The following is a 6,780-nucleotide window of genomic DNA, read 5'->3' as shown; positions in this document are numbered from 1 at the left end:
TTTTCACGGGTAACCAGACAGATGGAATACAATATTAATGGAAAGAGTTATTTTTAAATTAATAAATATATTTTCATATATTTTTTAATAAATGGGAACAATTTTTTTTAATTCATATATAAATTAAAATATTTTTTTTTAATAAACTCTTTTGGTTAAATAATTTTGTTTTTCTTTTTTACATTCTTATTATATTGATTATTAACGGGATATGAAGTTATTGATCAAAATATTGATTATTAACGGGACATGAAGTTACTGATCAAAATATTATTTTATTATTTATATCTTGAATTATTATTTTTTTCACGGGTAACCAGACAGATGGAATATAATATTAATGAAAAGAGTTATTTTTAAGTTAATAAATAAATTTTAATATATTTTTTAATAATTGGTAACAATTTTTTTTAATCCATATATAAATTAAAATATGTTTTTTAATAAACTCTTTCGGTTAAATAATTTTGTTTTTCTTTTTTACATTCTTATCATATTGATTATTAACGGGACATGAAGTTAATGATCAAAATATTGATTATTAACGGGACATGAAGTTACTGATCAAAATATTTTTTTATTAATTATATCTTGAATTATTATTTTTTCACGGGTAACCAGACATTCTTTATTAAAAAATATATATCTGAAAAAATATATATCTCAAATTCAAATAATATTCCTCTACTCCTAATGAATTAACATATGTTCCTATCTTTTATTCTTATTTTCAAATATTATTTTCTTTTTTATATTAATAAGATTTCTCTTTAATTTTTCTCATACTTTTTTTATTCATAATATTTTTTAGCTTCTATTTTTTATTACATTTTGTTAGCTTCTATTATTCAAATATTTTATAACAAAACTATATTTTGTATTAAAAAATCTTATTGATCTAAGTGTTTTTACGGGTACCTGACATTTTTTTATACATTCAATTTTTTTACGGGTATCGGAAATTTTTCTATACATTCAACTATTATTGTTTCATTAGTACCAGACATTTTTCAATATATCTTCCTCCGCTCCTAATGAATTAATATATCTTCCTATCTTTTATTCTTATTTTCAAATATTATTTTCTTTCTTATATTAATAAGATTTCTTTTTAATTTTTTTAGCTTTTATTTTTTTATTACATTTTTTTAGCTTCTATTATTCACATATTTTATATTAAAAAATCTTATTGATCTAAATGTTTTTACGGGTACCAGACATTTTTTTTATACATTTAGTTTTTTTTACGGGTACCGGACATTTTTCTATACGTTCAATTATTATTTTTTCACGGGTACCAGACATTTTTCTATATATTCAATTATTATTTTTTTACGGGTACCAGACATTTTTCTATATATATTCAATTATTATTTTTTAACGGGTACCAGACATTTTTCTATTAAAAAATATATATCTAAAATAAATGCGCGTCCCGTACCAGAACCCGTGCGAACGCACGGGTTTGTTACTAGTTAGTAAGAAAATAGAAAAACAAGAAATGCAAGAATAAATCTCAACCATCCATTATCACTACAACCCCATGATCTCTATTAAAAAGGAAATTAAATATAAAATGGGTCCCCTTATTTAAAATTAAACCGTTTTGTTCTCTCTTTCATACCTTTATATTTAAAATTAACGGTGTTCCATTTTTTAAATGACAATTTTTTTTTTAAACATGAAAATTTTATGTATTTCATCGATTTTTTATAGAATATCGTGATAAGATATAAAAATTGTTTGAAATAAAAATAGAATAACTAATTTAGCAAATAATGGAGGATAAAAATTGTAATTTAGACTATTTTTAAATTGCAAACATGGAAAATTTTAAATTTTGTATTTAAAAAATCATGGATATCTTACTACAATATTTTCTACATTTTCTTTCTCACCGTTTCAACTTCACATTTTTTTATTAGTTTTTCTCTGTTAATTTCATACTTGCTGTTTATCAATGTCCCTCTTCTCTCCTACTTCGTCATGTCCCCAAAATTTACATATATGAGTTTAATACATTTTAATTTTATTTTTAATTATATATTTATATTTAAAATTTTACATATATTTATTATTACATTTAATTTTATCAAATAAAAAATAATTTAATAACAATATATAAAAGATAATAAATCCACTGAATTACTAATTAATAATATTCTTTTATATCATTTTATATTTATCAGTTAGTGAAATCATTAATTTATTAAACAATTTAATTAACTTATCAAATATTAGTCATTAACAATAAACTACTGGCATAAGCTATGACTTATAAGTAATAAATTATCACCTATAAACTATTAAATAATTTATCAACTATTAGCTAATTTCTACCAACCAGAGCCTACAACAATTTTAACTATTAAGACATTTTATCAATGAATGTTGATTCAGCTCAAAAAATTAACTCATATTTTTAAGGTTATAGATTAACCGAGATGTTTTTGAGGTATGTCTTGGTTCATTTAAAAAATTTATTTGAGAAGATTAACATTTTTTATAAACTAAAAATTTATTGAAGAAAAGAAAATCAAAATTCGCAAACACTTTAAAATAGTAATTTATTTTGCCTAACATATTCAAAATCGTAATTAATTATACTATCTTCATTTTTGTATTTGAAGTCTTTTTTTTTTTCATTTGTGCAGTTATTTTGAAAATGTAATGATTATTGTATTTGAAAACTTAAGAAAATATTTATAAAATTATTCTTCATTTATACTATGGAGTGGGGGATCTGCAAGGTCTTCATTTAGAAACGGTGATGACAATGCATCTAAGCTTCTGATGTGATGGAGTGGGGGATCTGCAAGGTTATCATTCCAATGCTCGAGTTAGTATATGAGAGATAAGAGTGAAGTAAAATTGAATTTGAAACTTGTTACCTCAATTTGGCGTATCTTCTATATATAGAGAGAGGGAACGAAAAAACAAACTCGTTATTTGTTAGGAGTGGATTATAGAAAGTTGTCGAATTTACTTGCAGTTGAGATTCTTTGTGAACGACAAGATGATAACTCTCGTGTGTTGAGAATATTTGGAAAGCAATGAGATCCTTCTGTGGTGGTCGGTCATGGTCAATATGAGAAATACTAGTTACGAATTGGATAAAATAGTTTGCCTTATTCACTACTACGGAATACAATTTTCACAATGGTTGTGAAATGCATATAATGATGACATACGTCCGTTGTTAGGTAGCGTGTGATTGTTAGTATGTTGCTTTTCACCACTGGCGTGTGACCGTGGTGATAAAGTAGGTAATGCTAGGGATGTCAATTTGCATCTGTTAACGGGGATCCCCGTGGGGATTATCTGTTCGGAGCTCCAAAGTTGGGGATTTTTTTTCTCCGTGGGGACAGGGATGGAGGGAAAAGTTCCCCCGATGAAACTTTGGGGCGGGGATTGGAAAAGTATCCTCCGCCCTGCGGATTCCCCGACCCCGAACATATTATTTAAATTTTATATTTTATATATTATTTTATATATTATTTAATATATAATCATACATAATTTAACATGTTTTTTTATAAAAAAAAATATATATACAATGTATTAGAAAATGAAGAGTCATTAGTTGATGGATCATTTTTGTTTTGTTTTATTGTATAATGTATTATTTCACTACTCTAATTACCAAATCCTAGAAAAGTGCATCCAATACATACAATGTACATGTCGTATCCTCCTTTTATTTTCTCAACTCTATGTCTCCTCATTCATCATCCCCTAAGGAATTATTGTTGTTTTTTGCTTATGTATTGTGGCATTACATCATGGTTGTACAATGACATGCATTGTAGCAACAAGTTCGGTTGATTTTTTTTATAGAAAAAAAAATTAAAAACAGCCAGTGCTTTTGCATTTTATTTAATCCTAAAAAAAGGAGAAAAAAATAACGAAATATTAGTGTTACAGTTTTGATCAAAAAGTAAAGAATTTTTCTAAGATTTGATATCTGTGGATCTCTGTGGGGATGGGGATGGGGGGAATTATTCCCCCGTGGCGGGGATTGGGGATGGGGACGGGGACGGGGAAAAACTCTGGGGGTGGGGCGGGGAGCGGGGAAGCATCTTCCGAATATTCCTTACCCCGTTGACATCCCTAGGTAATGCGCTACCTATTACAATAGTTATCTTTAACAACCGTTGTGAAATATAGTAGTAAGTCGCAAGAAGGTTTTTTATTGTGACTTAGCAATATTTTGTTCTTGTCAACAATACAACAGCAACATAGCATATCAACTCATAAAATGTTTTACAAATATATCTTTTATTAAAAAGGTTCGTAGAGAATGAAGACGAAAAACTGATCTACTTGTCTCAGAATGAACTAAAGTTGATCTACTTGGTGTTGCTATGAAAAAAAATACAAGGTGGATAAAGCTTCCACAATAGCTTCTTTCTTCATGTATTATTTCTCCATAGAAACACAACCCATTTGTGAACCACACCCATTCTTTGTGACTTAGCAATATTTTTTCTTGTTCTGAGAAACATTTATCAACAACAACAACATTTATCAAAAAAATCAGAACAACATATCAACTTAAAAAATATTTCACGAATGTACCTTTTATTGAAAAGATTCGTGGAAAATGAAGACGTTCTTCTTGTATTGTTTCTCCATAGTATCACAAACCATTAATGAACCCTCCAAGTCAAAAAACACCATATGTCAAATGTAAACAGTGTCATACATGGAACTAAGATAACCCAAAAAAATAAAAATCATGCAAAGTGAAAATTCTTTGTAATACGAAACGGAACGGTAAAGAATAAAGTGTCTGAAAAAAATATAACGGGAAGTACCTATACATGAAAAATGGAAGAAAACATATGAATAACATGGAAAAAAGCTTATTGAAATTTCTCTGGTGTAGGCAATGCATGTTCATACTGATATCTTAATAATAGAACTAATGTCGAGACAGACGTTTCGATATCTATTATGACATCCTAAACAAAATTTTAAAACTGTGTGACTATGTAGAAAATAAATATGCAGAAACATAAATAACACACAGAATAGTTTACCCAGTTCGGTGCAACATCACCTACTCTTGGGGCTACCAAGCTAGGAAGGAAGTCCACTATAGTATTAGTTTAAAGCCTAAACAAGTCTCAAGCTTACAACTTTCCATCCTAATCATTACCATGTGCAACCTCTACATAAGAACCTCCTAGATATGAGAAATTCCATCTCACTTCCAATCACTGCAGTGATGTCTAACAGTCCAAGTCCCAGTTACAGTATCGACGACCTTTCACCTAACTGAATATCACACTTTAAACACAAAAAACACCTTAATCAAGACATCCCTTGATTAAGAACAAAATACTTAGTTAATACATCTCGTAACCAAGAATAAATACTTGATCTTGGTTTAAAGTTTCGATTAAGAACAATACTTAAATCATTGCCTAAAAGCTTATGAGTGAGAACAACAATGTCTACCACAAGTATCAGAAGATACAAGGGTGACTTAGACCTCAAGTTACACGAGAGACTCTTAAACCCTTAATCCTAATTTACAAACTATGAAAAATATAAAAAATGAAAAATACTAGGACTAGGGTTGTCTGTATATAGTCTTCAAAAGCCTTTAGGCTTCAAATTTTTTATCCATAAATGCTTAATTCACACGCTTGTAGCTATACCAATCTTGTAATAAACTCTCCTTAAATCTTGCAACAAATCGTCAAATCTTCAATCTTCAATATATAAATATTAATTCTATTGGAAACTTGATTTCCTTGTTCCAGATAAAATTATCTTGACCTGCAAAATATATTGAGATATATCTAGAATAAATCTCACAGGATGCAACTAAATTTGTCAGGATTTAAAACATCTTTGCACTGATGTTTTGGATCATGATGTTACGACATATGTTAGAACATCTGTCGTTTTAAAGAAGCTCAAACTCTATTGTACCAAAACAGTTCTGCTTGAAGTCCAATTTTGTTGTATCAGTTAGGATGCAATGACATTCTATCTAACATCTTCACCAGAGGCATGTTTTAGCAAAATTAATGCCAACCAACCTCAAAGCTTATGGAGCTAACAGTCTCCCCCTTTGGTAAATTTTGGCTAAAACACCTTTTGTGCAATAAACCTGGGAAGAGGACCACCACACAAGCTACATGTTTATCATGTACACTTTGCATATGAGGAAGAGGATAGCCTGTAGTTTCAAATCTATCCAAGATACTCCCTCTAAATCCCAGAACCAATTTTTGTCACAAGGAACCTGGAAAACTTCCCTTGTAGCCTCAAGAAACCAAAAAGAATTCTACCTTGAATGACTCAAGTTAGAAGACCATGTGATAGAAGCAGTACACATTAGAAGACCATGTACCAGAAAGAAGAACACAATGTACATGATATTGGAACATTTGATAGAACATCCTGTATACAACCACAACTTGAGTAGCAGAAGAAACAGAAACAGAAAACCCTTATGATAGATAGTCATACTCCCCCTAAAGTTAACAACACAATGACAAGACCCAATGACGAACACATGACTATTTCTCCCCCTTTTTAGCCAAAAAGTGATAAAACCAGAGCTGAAACAATAACGGACTCACAAAACAAAATCAACCAAAATAAGAATTGATTCAAAACACACAAAAAGAAACAAATGAAAACTGACTCTTTCCAACCAAACAAAAAGAAGAAAAAAACAAACTACACCCACGGAACAGACGCAAGGACAAAAAAACAAAAAAAACTTTGACAAATGTAATTGACACACGCAAACAAAACTCA

This window comes from Vicia villosa, linkage group LG7 (genome assembly GCF_029867415.1).
Source record: "Vicia villosa cultivar HV-30 ecotype Madison, WI linkage group LG7, Vvil1.0, whole genome shotgun sequence".
NCBI lineage: Eukaryota > Viridiplantae > Streptophyta > Magnoliopsida > Fabales > Fabaceae > Vicia > Vicia villosa.
This window is presented reverse-complemented; position numbering follows the sequence as displayed.